This window comes from Leopardus geoffroyi, chromosome C2 (assembly GCF_018350155.1).
Source record: "Leopardus geoffroyi isolate Oge1 chromosome C2, O.geoffroyi_Oge1_pat1.0, whole genome shotgun sequence".
In the NCBI taxonomy this organism is placed as follows: Eukaryota; Metazoa; Chordata; class Mammalia; order Carnivora; family Felidae; genus Leopardus; species Leopardus geoffroyi.
The window spans coordinates 150695487-150711814 of record NC_059333.1 but is presented as its reverse complement, the minus strand read 5'-3'; the positions used below and the strand labels follow the sequence as shown (position 1 = coordinate 150711814).

Genomic DNA, 16328 nt, shown 5'->3' with positions numbered 1-16328 from the left:
CCTCACCCCAGGGCTGTCTGATCTTCCCTTCTATTTTTTTTTTTTAAGTTTATTTATTTATTTCTCAGGGGGTGGGGGTGGAAAGTGTGAGTGGGGGAGGGGCAGAGAGTGACAAAGAGAATCCCAAGCAGGCTGTGTACTGCCAGCGTGGAGTCCAACTGGGACATTTGAACCCGCGAACCGTGAGCTCATGACCTGGTCTGAAGCCAGACCCTTAACCGACTCAGCCACCCAGGCGAACCGTCTGATCTTCCTCTCCTAATAAGATACAAAGAAGAGAGAGGCGAAGATCCACAGGGATCTGGAGTGACACTTAGGGTTCCTTGGGTAGAATGCACACAGCACCGCCGAGTTCTACCCGAACCCCAGGGAATCGAACCCCAGGGAATCAGCAGGGCTCGGCTGAACTAATGGAAGCCATGAAAATGAATGACAGAGACAGGCCCAAAAGTGCCTCCAGGGACTAATAAAAGGCCAGCTCTCACCAGACGATACGGAAAGTCAGAATCTTAAAAGTAATGTGCACTAGTCGTGCCCGTGGATTGCATACGTGTTTGGCGCATACAACCTCGTTTAGTGAACACTGTTATCCCATTTTATAGACAAGGGAACTGAAATGTAGAGGCTAAGTAATTGGTCAAGATCATGCCGCTAGGAAAATGGGACATCCAGGTCTAACTCAGGACCGGGCAGTCTGATCTAAAAGCCCAGCCTCTTGACCACTGTGTACTCTCACCTTCTGACAGCAGCTGGCTCAAAACCTTGCCTGTGTGGAGCATGCAATGTACCCCCATTGACATCAGGGAGGAAGTGATGCTGGCCGGTGCAGCTGTCCCTTAACAACTTGAAGAATAAACCGAGCAAAGGAATAAGGAGAATTAAGGCTGGGCTGATCATCACTCATAGGTGATATTATTATTAACTAAAAATACCCCAAGACATACAACTGCCCAACTATTTACAGTAATAGGAGATTACAGTACGAGGGTCATATTTTAAAATAGCAAAATCAATAGTTTTTCTGTGTTAGCAATGATCACCTGTAAATCTTTCTTTGAAAATCTTAATTTAAAACAGGAATACAAATGTAAAAGTCTTAGCGGACAAGAGATCTACAGAAACAATATGTAGACAGACAACAACATTCTTAGGGAGACACGTAAAAGAAGGCATGAATAATTTAAAAGGTGCACCTTCCCCGAGAGTGGGAATACCCCTCACTTATGGGTGTCAATCATTCCCATATTAATTGTTGAGGTGCAATTCTATTAATTCTATGTCAGTGCTTTGTGAAATCAAGATAATACATACACGTGGGATGACAGTCATCCCCAAATTAATGGTTCCGTGCATTCCTCTTAACTATACCTCTAAAGCTAGGTCTTTTAATTGAGGTGACACATGTTCTTGGTTGAAAAATCAAATTGTGCAAAGAGATGTATAAAGAGAAACAACCATTTCTTGCTTCATCCTTCCGAGCCTGGGCCCCACTCTTCGGAGACAGCCCTTGTAAACACATTTAGCTCTTTCTTTGGAAAGTTGCCTCTGTATTTTTCAGTAGGTTTTGCTGCAATTTATAGACTGATCAATTTTGGACATTAATTCTTGACCTCCTGCCATGACAGATGAAGACTTAATTCCCCTCCACGGCTTCTCCATCTCTCCCCAATGGCCCGGGATAATAATGTCGCTGTTTTTTTCTCTGTGTTACATTTGTCACTTTTGGAGATCTGCTTGGACCTTATTTCTTTTTAGGCCAATAGTAGCGACTTCCTCCTCTTCATCTCGTAAGGCGAGGTTTACATCCCTACAGATCTCCTACCCCTTTCCACTCCATCATCTGTACTCCAGTGTCCACATTGTCAAGGCGGAGGATGTTTATATTGTGTTCTTTTATCCTGAAGTCTCCTGGTTTGGTTTTAGGTAAATCTTGGAAGTGGGAAGTCATTAACAGCGATTGCGTTGTCATGGCTACGTAAACAGGGCTCACGCCAGAGCTAAACGGTGTGTTGTGAGGGTGGTACCTTCCCCGCACAGGTTTGTTTTCATTTTCCCTGGGGTCAAAAAAGATCTTTCCTTTGATTTTTCCATTGTCTGCTTTCATTGCCTCCTTCACTTCAAATTCTCACAGAAAGCAGAAGATCTCCCAAATCTTGCCCCAGGCCCCAGCCTTCCATCCTGTTCCTGTTGGGCTGGGGTGCCCATCTCTGCACGCCTTCTGCCCCACACCCTCTCTGTGGGCCCTCCTGTCTCCTGGGCACCATGTCTTATTGGGGGAGGTGGGGGCTCACATCCTATTGAATTCCTAAGGAGGGACAGATGGGAGCTAATTTCGCTCATTTCCACAACTAAAAATGACTTTATTCTACCCTAATTCCTAATGGCTTTAACTCTCATTGGTAATCCTCGTCTGAATCATTTACTTCAGTCTGGGCTGCAAACTGGTAGACTTTCCAGTTTTCTTCATTCCTGCCACATCTATTAGTTGGCATTCTTGTATAAAGGAGATTTTAATTTTTGTTCACCAACTAGTTGTAAACTGTTAGTCCTAAAAAGCAGAGAATTGCTTAGTTCTTCCTCCTCTCTCTCTCTTCTTAAAAATTTCATTTATTTATTTATTTTGAGAGAGAGAGAGAGATAGTGTGCAAGCAGGGGTGGGGGGCAGAGAGACAGGGAGAGAGAGAATCCCAAGCAAGCCCAGTTCAGGGCTTCACCTCACGAACCATGAGATCGTGACCTGTGCTGAAATCAAGAGTTGGACACACCTAACCAACTGAGCCACCCAGGCGCCCCACCCCTCTCTTTTTTAATGTCCATTGAATGCATCTGTGAAACAGAAAGCAAAAAAGTCGGGTTGCCTTTCTATGAGATTGATCCATAAGTGATCCACTGTGATTTCTGGATTTCTTCCTATTTGGGAATCAGAAGGACGGGGGAGTCCCACACCAAATGGATTCAAGTCCCAATCCTTTGCTTCAGGACAGGGAGAGAAAGAGGATAAGTCTTAACTCCTGGGAAAGCGCCTTGGCCTCTCCTATGGCACCGTGCAAAGAATATACTAGGCACCAGCTCGACCCACTGTAATTCTGGCGTTTTAAAATTTCATGCTCCAGATGTTTTTAGAATAATTGCTGTGCCTAGTGAAGCCTTGCCTGCCTTAGCAAAGGGGGCCTTCTCCCCGCTCTCCCAGCAAGCCCTGCCCTCTCAGGGGGGCATGTGGAAAGGAAAAAAATCCCAAATGACTCTCCAGTCCTATTTGCTTAATCTGTTGTGTTACTGTGAATACCCCTGGGTTTGGAGTTCATTGGAGCTTTGCCACAAAAGGAGAAAAGGAGGACATTTAAAATGTTTTGTAATCCTCTTGTCTCTTGGAGCAAAGATTGTAATTTCTGGTTCAAAGGAACTCTAGCACAGACAATCTGCCTTGTTTTGTTTGTCCCAGGGGAAAAAAACCACAACGCACCCCCCCACCCCCCACCGCGCCCCTTCCCCGTTCCTTTCCTGCCCTGTGTGCGCCTATCTACACATTCACCTACTCCTCCTTGGCTGTAGATTTCGTTCCCTTCTCAGCACAGGTGTGGGCTCTCCACTGCTGTTCTGGAGTTTGCGCTGGGCCCCGGGGGCTGTGGAGATGGGACACAGATGGTGTGGCCACATTCCGCCGTGGAGTGCCTTTTCCACACACTCCTGGGACAGTCTCTGGAGGCAAGTCCTAACGGCTCACAAAGTTTCCCAATCAGGAAAATGGCAAGTCAGAACCGAGCAGAAGTCCTGTTTACGAAGTGTCCTGCACAGTGTGGGCATGGAACAGGTAGTGGATAAAGGTCCCCTCCACACCGGCCCTGCCCCGGACAAGGTAAACCTCTCCTAGATCTTTGGTCTATGCCTCCACTTGTAAATGGGATTCATACTGGAAGCCTTTCCTGCTTATCTTAGGGAACGAGGTCACCAGAAAGGCAGAGCTCGTGATTCACATGACTTTCAATTACTTTGCCATTTTTTTTCTTTCAAAACGACCATATATATACGTATATATTAAGGAAAATGCATATATATATATATATATATATATACGTATATATATATATATATATATATATATATATATATATATATATGCATTTTCCTTAATACTTGAATATGGCAAAAAAAAAAAAAAAAATCTAACACGAAAGAGAAAGTTCAAATCCTCCCATCCCGTGTTGGGAACTTCTGTTAATGGCTGGGTATACAGGTACTCAGACTTGTTAAACAACAAAATTCAACTGAGTGAAGTTTAAAGATCTTATTGGCTTTATTCAATGATTCATGAATCGGCAGCATCCAATCTAGCAGACAGAAAGCAGCTCCGAGGAGCTGTGCAAAACGAAAGCCTTTTATAGGCAAAAGGGAGCAGGAACAAGGAAGTTATACTAGGCAGAAAGGCAGGTCGGTTATTGCAAGGTCGCTCTCCTTTAGGGAGGGCAAGGGCCTATCGCTGATCAGGTGACTCCTGCTTGACCGGGTTAAGATCCCATTTCTGGGAGACCCAAACTGTAATTAAGTGACGTCTTGCTTTGGGTGACACGAGGCTTAGCAGAAGGGATTTCATTTTGGGCCTGTTGGTCTTGTTTTGAACAGACTTAGAAAGTGAATATTAAAATATGTGAATAACTTCAAGTTTATGACATAAATGGAATCTCTTTGATTCTGTTCTCTCTCTGGCAACACACCTTATTTGTTTTCCCTCCTGTCTGGGTAACCCTGCATCAGTAGCATCTGCCAGAGCCTGCCCATCTTTGCGTGGACTTCTGGGGTCTGGAATTTTGGCTCCTCTTCCTTACTCCCGGCTGGTCTAAGGTCCTCACATCACACACCTGCTGCCACTCCCCGTGGGGCTTCTGCCCACATCTTTCCCTCCACGCTTTCCCAGGAAGGAGGACTGGGGACTGGTGTATCTGTGTTTTAGCACCTTTTTCTCTCCATGAGCGCAAACCGCAGTGACATTCTGAGACAGTACGTGCCCCAGTGCAGGCGGGGGGGGGGGGCCCCCAAAGCACCAAGGCGCTGACCTGTGTTTTTGGATCCCCGCTCTTGATGAAGCACTCCCTCCCTTGTTTCTCAGAGAAGGCCAGTCCGTGAAGCTTTGAACCAGGTCCCTGTTCCTCTGCACCAGCCTCATTTTCCTTTCTTCCTGCTTTCACTTGTGATGGGAACATAGCGAGGTGTTGCTAGGTGCCCCGACCTGATACTTACAATATCACTTAAATGGTGTAATCGTCACTATGCTCGCCGCCCAGATCAGGGTCCTGGCCGCTCCGGTCCCCAGGTGCTTTCTCTTCCCGCCTCCTCTCCCTCTGCCCACATTGTAGAAGCTCTCGTGGGCCACCGGTACCGGGAATCACTTAGCCCTGCGGCCGCTGCATTTCCTACCCCGGACATCGCTTCCTCGACACCCCGCCCTCCCCACAACCTTTTCCAAAGAAGTCCGTCGCCCTGGAGGAACCAGCCTCTTGCCTCCAGCTTCTTGGTTCTTCCCAACTCCATTTTCCAGCATCCCCACCTCGGCCTGGGCCCGGATCCAGGCCCCGGAGTTCCCAGCGGCAACCGCCCCCCCTGCAGCCGTGACACAGTCCAGAAGGGGTTAAACTCAGGCGAGCACCAGCTCCAGCAGTTAATCCGGGATTCTCGGCACTGATCTCCGTGCCTGTCATTTGCATTTCTCTCCTTTGTGCAGGCTTTTCTTCCTCCCTTTCCCCGGGCCGGGCGCCCACATTAGCATAGCGCACTCGGCGCGCCGGCTGCGGGGCCCCCGCTGTGCGCCAGCCTGTGCAATCTGCAGGCGCCATCAATTTTTCAGCGCTTTGCTCATTTCTCATTACAGTCAGGCCCATGCAGCTCCCCACTCAACACCGTCCTCGGCCGTCCTGCCGGAGCCAGGCTGTGTCACGTCCCTCCCCGGCCCTCCCGAGCATGCACTTGCTTGTTGAGGCTCCCACCATAATTAATCACAGTATTAATCCTGGCCAAGCCTGTCTTCCTGAATAATTATGTCAACACGCTTGGGTGCCTGGGCCCGGCAGAAATGTTACCAACCTTGAGCACCGGACGATATCCTTGCAGCCAGGACGGCCGCGGCGGGGTGGGGGGCTCCTTGCCTCCCCCTGCCACACGCTCACATGCACACGGGCCCGCTTGCACACACATGTGCACGCACACACTCACAAAGCTAAAGGCACCAGGGAGGAGTAGAAATGGTGGAGCTCACAGCAAACAGCTTTTCTTTTCAAACAAGGAAACATGGCCACACAATGAAGTTATCTTTAGGTAGCAAAGTGGGTGGTTGTCATAGCGATGCGTGCATTATTAAGAGAGTGTTGCTCATCCCGGCAGCTAATCTTATAATGAGGCTGGCTCATTATCACGTTGTGGCAAAGTTGGCTTTTGCTCTCTTTTCTGCTGCGGGCCTAGGGTCCGGCAGGGCCCCCAGCTCCAAGCTGGATCATGACTCCCAGCATGCATCTTTTATTTGGTTACCCCATCCTCCTTCCCTGCTTTTCCCAGGGTGGGGGAGGGGGGGCAGATGCAGGAAGCTGGGGCTGGGCAGGGCTCCAGGTACCTTTGCCTACTACGTGTCCCATAGTCGGTCCCTCTACAGTTTGTGACACACGTCACAGCACCTGAGAACTGTGTTGGCCCGGGTATCTGGGGCCTGTGTGAATGAAAATTCCAGACGGGCTTGCACACAATCAGTTCCTCTACTTTTCTTCTTCACCTGCTTCTCAGACCTCCCCTGTCCCAGGAAACCAATCTAATGGACCACATAATGCATCATGGCCACCATTTAATGGGGATTTCTTTATTTCCTAGTGGTCACTGCAATTTTACGAAGCCCCAAGATTTATTAAAAGTCCACTATCACCTCAAGTTTGGGTGTCTGGGACTCTCACTTTATGACCAGATATCCAGTTTATTTCAAATAGTTTTGGAGGTCGTTTGCCGTTGCCTTCTCTGGCAGTCTCTGTCTGGGTGTTTTGTAGATGGCTACAAAGGTCTATTGGGTTCAAGTTTATTTTCATGCTGCTTGTGATTTTCATCCTCCCCTTTCCTTTTCAATTAAGCTGCATCTGACTTTGCTCGCCGTTCGGATTAGGGGGGCATCCTCTACAAAGGGAGAGGAGACAGCAAAGTCACCTCCTGCCAAGAGTGCCATCGAGGGAGATGGTCGCCTTGGACTTGAGAGGTGAGCCAGGGAAAGGCCGTGGCTCGTACCTTCCTTTATTATCAAGTGTCACGCCACAGCGAGCACAGGTGCTGCCCTCGGAGGGACAGCCCTCAGTGGCGCACAGATATCTCCCGCACTGTCTCCAGCCCAGCAGATCCTCCAGGGGCTCCGCAGCCTGTGCTGTAGTGGGTGAGGCACTAGCATTTGTTGGCCGGTTTTCTCAGGGCACAGTCCACTGACGTGAGAATCACCTGGGGACTGATTAGAAATGCACGTTCTAGAATCTCCTGGCCAGTTGGAGTAGCCTTTTCAATAAGTTCTTCAGGTAGATATGATGCACATAGAATACTTCTCATGAGCCTGTTTGTTAAATTTAATTCCCCCCCCCCCCCTTTAAAAGTAATATAGAGATAGGGTGAGGCTGGTTCAAACAATGAAAAGGAGGAATAGTCCCTGGTCCCCAGGCTCCCTCTACAGGGACTCCTACATTTTTGTTTTTTTATGTTTCTTTCCAGAGATATTCTTGCATACATATGTGTATAAATCCCTTTAAGACCCACAAATGGTGGCATCCTAAATACACCATTCTGTCACTTGCTTTCTTCACGATGCAATACATCTTGGCTATGGTTTCCTATCAACATATTGAAATCTTCCTCATTTTTTAAAATGGCTGCAGAGTACATTTCGTATGGGATATAGAATGTTTTATGGGTTTTGGATAAAGCTGGTGTCTGCTCCTAATCAGGCACCTTTCTTTCCTCAGGCTTTAAGAATTCTGTCTCAGAGATCTGCAACAGCTCCTGGGAACGGGGAGACAGTTGACTTCTCGTAAGCCCTACTTCTGACCATAGAGGAGCCTGTATCTTGGTTTGGGTTCCCCAAGGCAGACCCTCATTCCAGGATTTCTGTGTGGGTGGTTTATCTGGGGGGTGATCACAGGGGACGTCAGTAGGAGAAGGGGTGTATTTATACACTAACATCTGGCAGCCACTGGTGACACTGCCCGGTTGTTTGTGGGAAGGTGGGGGGGGGGGGGTTGTTAAATTCCCCTGCGCTTCTGGTCTGCCTCACTGGGCCGGCAGGTTGTAGTGGCCGAAGAAAGCAGATCTCAGGCAGAAATGCTAGAAGTTAGGCAGGTGTGTGCTGAAATAGGAAGGGCAAGGGGATGTGATTGGGGTACGAAGAGTAGGTTGCTACCCAACTGGAGGTCAGAATTTCTAGACTAATCTTCATACTCAAAAAGTGCAATTGAGGGGTGCCTGGGTGGCTCAGTTGGTTAAGGGTCCGACTTCGGCTCAGGTCGTGATCTCACAGTTTGTGGGTTCAAGCCTTATGTTGGGCTCTGTGCTGACAGCTCAGAGCCTGGAGCCTGTTTCAGATTCTGTGTGTGTGTGTGTCTCTCTCTCTCTCAAAAATAAATAAAACATTCACAAAAAATTTTTTAAAAAGTGCAATTGACATGGATGTGGTACCCGAAAAAGAGAATCTATTCCTAGTTCTGTCCCTACTTGTTGGTGACCTTGACTGAGTTCAGTCACTCAAGCTTTTGGAGCTTTACTGTCCCCATCTGGAAAATAGGGTTGGTAGTACCTACCTCTCAGGATAGCTTTGTGGATTGAATCGGATTTCTAGTTTTGGAAAAAGGGCTTCAGAGCTCTGCACGTGGGTGACTACTCTTATGGCCTAACATCTGACCCTCGGGGAAGGAACCCAGTTTGCCTCCTTCACAGCCTGCCTGAGATCACCAAATCACCCCCGGTCCCTGAAGTCACTCATGTTAGTCTCTACAAATGCCAAAGTCAAATTCAGACCAACCCACGTGGCACCAAGATGGCAGCAAGAATAGGAACAAAATGGTTCCCAGGCAAATCCTTTCCGTCAGGAGAGAAGCGAACCCTTTGGTCCCATAGTAGCAAGACTACCTTGTTTGTTTTGCAAAAACAGCCTGGAATTTAGAGTCAGAAAGATTCTTAAGGTTGCATAGTTCATTGGCTTCGAGCATAGGTAGCCTCTGAAACCCTTTCTGTAAAGAGAATGATGCTCAAAAGCTTTGTCAAATGAAAGCAGAGTGCTCTGCCAGTGGGATTTGGTGGGGGACCCAGGCCGTCCCTTGGGATGAGGTCATACCCACATCCTCCTTTGCTCACCTCCGACAGCCCCAGGCTCCCGGAGACTCAGCAGGGGCTGTTTATAAACAACTGGTCTGGTACATCCCTTTTCAATGAGCAAAGGAAGAGATGGGGCCCCTTGTTGTCCTGTGTTGGGGCTTCTTTTTTTTTAAATTTTTTTTTAACGTTTATTTATTTTTGAGACAGAGAGAGACAGAGCATGAGCAGGGGAGGGGCAGAGAGAGAGGGAGACACAGAATCTGAAACACGCTCCAGGCTCTGAGCGGTCAGCACAGAGCCCGATGCGGGGCTCGAACTCACGGACCATGAGATCATGACCTGAGCCGAAGTCGGACGCTTAACCGACTGAGCCACCCAGGCGCCCTGTGTTGGGGCTTCTTTAAATGGTCCAGGGAGGGGCGCCTGGGTGGCTCAGTCGGTTAAGCGGCCGACTTCAGCTCAGGTCATGATCTCGCGGTCTGTGAGTTCGAGCCCCGCGTCGGGCTCTGTGCTGACCGCTCAGAGCCTGGAGCCTGTTTCAGATTCTGTGTCTCCCTCTCTCTGTGACCCTCCCCCGTTCATGCTCTGTCTCTCTCTGTCTCAAAAAATAAATAAACGTTAAAAAAAAAATTGGAAAAAAAAATGGTCCAGGGAACCCGACCGAGGCACCCAGGGCTGTAAGACCCCAATCGTGGAGAAGATGAAAATGGCAAAGACCTCCATTCCTATGCTCTGATTCTGTGCTTTAAGGATACATTCTCGAGTCCCTTTTCCTCCAGCCCCCTTTGATCCCACCTTGAAGCTCCCAACCTGGTCTCTGGTGCATCTTCAACTCATTTGCTGTCAAGCTCAGCACATTCCTTCCCCTGTTACCCTTTGCTCTCAGGCTTATAAACCTGAGATTCCTGCCTCCCCCTGCCCCCAGGGACTGGCCTGTTGGGCCCACCTCCTTCCCACCAAGCCTTCTGCTTAGGGGAGGGGGATGGGATGCCCAGAGAGATGAGCCGACTTGCCTAGCGTGGCCAAGTTAGCCCCTGGTGCACAGCGATTTTGATCCCATGTGATTCCCAGTAGTTGCAAGGCCACTGTTTTCAGGCATCTTCTGGTTGGCCTTCTTCTTACCCAAATTAGCCCCCTCTAGGAGGGCTTGGCCCCTTTCCCAGAGTCAACTGAATGGCAAGGGGAAAAACAAAGTCTTAGCTACTGATGGGCACATCTCTTTCACCAGGGGAGGAAGAAAATGGCAGAGGGATTGCGTGTTGCCATATGGGTTGGCAAGAACAACTCTGATATTTCTATTGTAATCATGTTTTCTGGCAAGCAGCACCCCCGTCCCCCCCCGCCAAGCCTCCGTTGCCTCTTCTGTAGAATTGGGATTGTGATACCTTCTTCCTTGGCTTGCTGTGAAGACTACAGAGAATGGCATGTGGGAAAGGGCTTTGGAAAGAGGAAGGCCTTCCAAAATGGAAGAAATTTCTTTATTATTGTACCTTTCTGATGGCTGTGGAGGTGTAATTTCCATAAGGCTGAACATCAACCTCAGAGGGAGCCTGGCATGGAGGGCGGAACGTGCCTGCAGGGAATCTCACCCTGCCAAGAGGGAGCCATGCCCTCCAGATGCCCGTGACCAATGGGGACAGGAGTCGGTATAAATGCCCCAGTCTTTCACTTTTCCAGTGGGATGATTCTGAGGCACATCTTTCGTATCCCAGAGGGTCCCCAGCATGATTGAACCCCAGTACTGCTCACGAGTGCACCCTTCATTGGCTTTTCTCCTTTCCCCGTGTTGCCTTCCCATTTTCCTCTCGCCCTTACTTTCTGGGGCTCCCCTCCCAAATAAACTACCCATACCCTGGTCTCTGTTTCAGGGATTGGTTTCGAGGGAGCCCAATCTAAAACATGCAGCACTGGGCAGCAGTAGGAAGAGGGCTAGCAGATGTCAAGGATCAGAGAAGGTGAAGGCCTCCCATTGCTGGGAAGCTGATAGGAGGCAGGGAATAGAGGTCCTTGCTGATCGGCCTGGGGAAGGAGGCAGGGCCCTTGGAAGGTTGCCTGTGCTCTGTTGGCATGACCCCAAATGGAGCCTAAGGCTTCCAGCCCCGGGCTAATTTGTCCTCAGAGAGTTCTCTGCCCAAACCCAGCTGGGGTGGGGACAGAGCACACAGGTGTTCTGTGCCAGGGCAAAGGCTTGACATCTCAATTCCGTGCATACCCCACTGAGCATTTGGGGCAGAATCTGCTGGGAATATGTACCCCAAAGCAGCGTGACAAAACTAAACAACAAAAGCATACCAACAGGGGCGGGGGAGCAGGAAACTTAGGAATGAACTTACTGTGTGAACTTGGATACATTGAACTTTTCTGGGTCCCTGTTTCCCATCTGTAAAATCAAAGGAGGGAGGGGACTGAAAGATCTCCATGCGTTGTCCCAACCCTGAAATTCCTATCTGACTTTTCTTCACTGACCCCAGAACTAGATATACCTGGCAGCGATAAGTCAAGGCAAATTGGGGGTTAGCTCACGGCTCGTCCACACCATCTCTGGAGCATTACATTTTTACAGTTTCCCACCAGACCTGAGCCCCCTGCAAGGCTCTTCTACTATGGGGGGTCCTGTCCTGGACTCCTCCCCATCAAAGTCCTGTACCCCTCCATTAAGCTGGGATGCCACATCATGGAGCACTCTCAAACTGGACTTTGTTCCTTAACTTCTCTCTCCTGCTCCACTTTGGAGGTTTATAGGTTTCTGGCCCTAAGTCAGGCTCAAGTTGGGGAAAGGGGAGAAACTTTAAAGTTTTGCCATTGAGTTGGACTGGACTGTCTTAACACTTAAATGTAAGATAAGGTACGGGCAAGGCCACACTCCCTCTGGAGGCTCTGAGGGAGCCCCTTCCTGGCATCTTCCAGCTTCAAGTGGCTCCAGGAGTTCCTAGACTCGCGGCCACATCCCTCCCGTCTCTGCCTCCATTTCCACATGGTCTTTTCCTCTGTGTCTTCACATGTCTTTCTTCTCTGTATCTGGATCTCCTCCTCTTCTGACTCTTATAAGGAGACCTGCCACTGGACTTAGGGCTCACGTGGGTAATCCTGGGTGATCTCATCTGGCTGTTCCTAACTTACTTACAGCTGCAAAGGCCCTTTTTTATTATAATTTTTTAATGTCCATTGATTTTTGAGACATAGAGACAAAGTGCGAACAGGGAGGGGCAGAGAGAGAGGGAGACACAGAATCCGAAGCAGGCTCCGGGCTCTGAGCTGTCAGCACAGAGCCCGATGTGGGGCTCAAACCCACGAACTGTGAGATCATGACCTGAGCCGAAATGGGAAGCTCAGCTGACTGAGCCACCCAGGCACCCCTGCAAAGACCCTTTTTCTAAATAAACTCACAGTGACAGGTTTCAAGTGGATGTATCTTTTGAGGAGACGCCATTCAACCCATGACTTCTGGGATTTCTTGATGTCCCTGAATGTGAATGGTGGTGCTCATGTGCTTGAGCATGCCTGTGGAGAGACAGGCTCTCTAGGACCCTGGTTCTCTTATTCCCCCAGCCGCTTGGGATTGAGAATGACAGCGTGAGAGCCGGTGGGAGAATGAATGGGAGCCAGCAGAGTGCAAGACCTAGCAATGGTGCCCAGTCTACAACCCTGGCTCTGACCAAGCATCTCCCCCTCTCTGCGGGGGGTGAAAGAGCTAGGAGGGCAGTGAGTGGAGGAGAGACCTCCTCTCGTGGAGAGCAGGAGGGGGAGGGGTAGCGACGGCCCCAAGAAGGGCGTTTTCGCCCGACATAAGACTTTCATTGCTGGGACTGGCCAGTGTTTTCATCCTTCCGGTCCAGGCCATCTGAAACAGATTACCTCAAAGGGCTGTCACTCCAGGTGGGCACAAAGAGCATCGCCTGGAGCAAAGGGACCCTGTTCCAAGGACCTGGTCATTGAGAGGGTAGAGGGGAATGAGCATGAAAGCTGAGTTAGTCTGAGAGATTTTTCATCCTGAGGAGCCTCAAGAGAAGAGACAAAGGGAGGGCCAACTTGGTGGGGACATTCCCTCAGCAGAGGGCACCGAAGTATTCCTGGAAGGACTGTAACACCGGGTGCAGCAGCCCTTAGGGACTCTGTTACTATAGCATTGGCCATGGCTTACCCCAGGTTTCCAAATCGAGGCTGGCAATTATACCATAAGAGCCTGGCTCGTGATGCTCTTTACAAGCGGTGATCTTTCCTCAGTCCCCAAACCAGAGTGAGGGAAAGGTTCTGAAAGGAGGAGAGTTTGAGCTGTACTTAAAAGCAGCAGCCACAAGCCACCCACCAGCCTTAACTGGGCTGCAAGGTCAGGGCACTGGAAGCGGCAAAGGCAATGTTTCCTCTTGACCAGGGATTCTGGCTTTGCAAGGCAGTCGAAGGCATGGGCCTCAGGTAGTCAGTGATTCCGTGAATTTGGAAACCATTTTCAGTAGGAACTGTGCCTCAGTTTCTCTCGAGAAGGGACGGAATTGTTATCTTCTTGGTCTGGACACAAGCGTGAAGAGTGAATGTGTTCGGGGACCAGTTATGTGCTCCCCTGGGCTCGGGGACAGCTGCCACCGGAGCCAAAGGTACCCTTCCCACCACAGTGCCCACCCCCCGAGGGACAGGAGATGGTTCTGGGGCAAGTAGCCATCATCACAGTCATTTTACAGAAAGGCTGCTGGTTGTGGGGCACCTGCGTGGCTCAGTTGGTTAAGTGTCAGACTCTTGACTTTGGCTCAGGTTATGATCTCACGGTTCGGGAGTTCAGCCCTGTATCGGGTGCTGTGCTGACCCCGTGGAGCCTGCTTGGGATTCTCTCTCGCTGCTTCTCTCTCTGCCCCTCCCATGCTCTCTTTCTCTCAGTAAATAAATAAATAAATAGATTTTTTTTTAAAAAAAGGATTGTAGTTGGTTACCCCCGAAGTCAGAGTATGAACAGGATGGGCCCCTTCTCATAGTACAGATACCCCAACATCAGGAAATGAAGAAGCCAACCCAGGACGGTAGCGGACATGGGAAAGATCTGGAGGAAACGTGGGGGGTTTCCTCCAACCGCCTGGTGAAGAAACGCGGGGGTTCCCTACCGGGACTGCATTGTACTATGGATTATTTGTCATGTGTCTCACACATGTGGAAGAATGATATTGAAAAAAATGTCAACTGAGGTTTATAGTTTCAGTTACCTCCTTTTTGCCACAGTGGTTCCCTCCTCCCCCACTTCCCATCTTTCAAGGAGCTAGGGTACCATCCTGAGAGAACTCCCCAGAGCCCTAGAGCCCTCAGGGGATGGAGGGGACTCGGCATAGACAGAACACTCAGGGAACACAGCACAAGGGAACGCAGAGTGTTGAGAGAAGGCTTCTCCCAGGCTTGGGGAGGAAGGGAGCCAGAGGGAAAGAGATGAGAGCACAGGTTCTGATGGTCCTAGAAAGAGGGATGGTCGTTCTGGTGCCTCAGGGGAGCACCTGGGAAGCAGCCAAGGCCAACACGGGCAGATGAGACCCAAGAATGCATGCTATGTTCTGTTTCTTGGGTAGAGCCCTGGGGAGGTGGGAATGGCTATGGGAATGGCTATGGGACAGTCCAGCAGAGGGATTCTGTCACCCCCACATGGTGTGGCCTAGAAATAGGGAAGAGAAAAGCTGGGCCTGAGGCAGCCAGATGATGGGAACAAGGGACAACTGAGCAGCAATCTGTGCAGCTTGGTGGCCAGGGATGGTAAGATGGGGATGGCTTGGCTGATTCCGAAGGGGCAGGTGACTTACTGATTCCTTGTTCCACCCTGCTCTGCCCTTGCTATGCCGTGGCCCTGCGGAAGTTCCCAGGAACTTGGGCTTGTTGCATGTTAGTTTGAGTTCCCCGAGAGCAGAGCCTGAGACAAGGATCCACGTGCAAGTAGTTTATTTGGAAGGAGATCCCAGGAAGCAGAAGCGAGTGAGTGGGAGGAATGAGTCAGGGAAGGAGGAGCAGCCGAAAAAGGGGGCATCAATGATCAGGTCATGCCGCAAGCAGCTGGGGCTCTGTGTCTCAGGGGACCCTCTGAAGAACAGGCCTCAAAATTATCTTCCCAGAGGACTATTAGAAAACAAAATTTAGGGGCGCCTGGGTGGCGCAGTCGGTTGGGCGTCCGACTTCAGCCAGGTCACGATCTCGCGGTCCGTGAGTTCGAGCCCCGCGTCGGGCTCTGGGCTGATGGCTCAGAGCCTGGAGCCTGTTTCCGATTCTGTGTCTCCCTCTCTCTCTGACCCTCCCCCGTTCATGCTCTGTCTCTCTCTGTCCCAAAAATAAATAAACGTTGAAAAAAAAAAAAAAAAAAAAAGAAAACAAAATTTAACTGAGTAAATTTACAGATCTAACTGACTTTATTCATTGATCCATGAATCCGGTGGCATCCCATCTAGCAACTGGGGGGGGGGGGGGGTCCAAGGAATTGTACAAAATGGAAGATTTTTGTAGGAAGGAGGGTGGGGCAAGAAAGTTATTAGCAAAAGAGAAAGATTTTTCCAGACAAGGTCACTTTCCCTTAGGGGGAAGGGCAGGGGATCTGATCCTACAGATCACCTCATCTTCCTTTGAGGGATGGAGAGGGCCCGTGTGACAGAGGACCTCATTGGCGCCAGTCAGAAAATTCCTGAGTGGTTAGGACTTAACATCTCTGGGGGAGGTTGGGACTGTAATTAGATTAGGGATTAAGCCCTGGTTTCATGACGTGGCCTAAGTGACGCCATTTTGGGCCCGTGGTTTTCTTTTAACAGGGCGAAGAGGCTTGTTACCTCCCCACTGAGGCAGCAGAGAAGAGAGGCACGGTGGCCCGTGCCTGACTTGGGTACTGTCAGTGTGCGTGGACTTATGTGGAGCTGTCCCCAACGACTGCCCAGGGGGACATGGTGCAGAGCATCCGAGGGCCTGCTGCACGACCCTGGGAAGGACAGGGCAAGATGTTGGCTTGAGTTTAAGTTACCTCCCCGCTGCTGGAATGAGCTCGAAAGAGAAACTAGGTTGAATAA

The 16328-nt window shown here is 49.9% G+C and overlaps 1 long non-coding RNA gene across 1 annotated transcript in view; it reads left to right on the top strand.

Annotated features, from left to right (window-relative positions):
• Nucleotides 1-3575: 3575 nt before the first annotated feature.
• LOC123575764 overlaps nucleotides 3576-16328 on the top strand; it is a 43390-nt gene continuing 30637 nt past the window's right edge. Inside the window, exon 1 of the long non-coding RNA XR_006700987.1 lies at nucleotides 3576-3856. This is a non-coding gene — a long non-coding RNA (uncharacterized LOC123575764). The remainder of the gene's footprint in view (nucleotides 3857-16328) is intronic.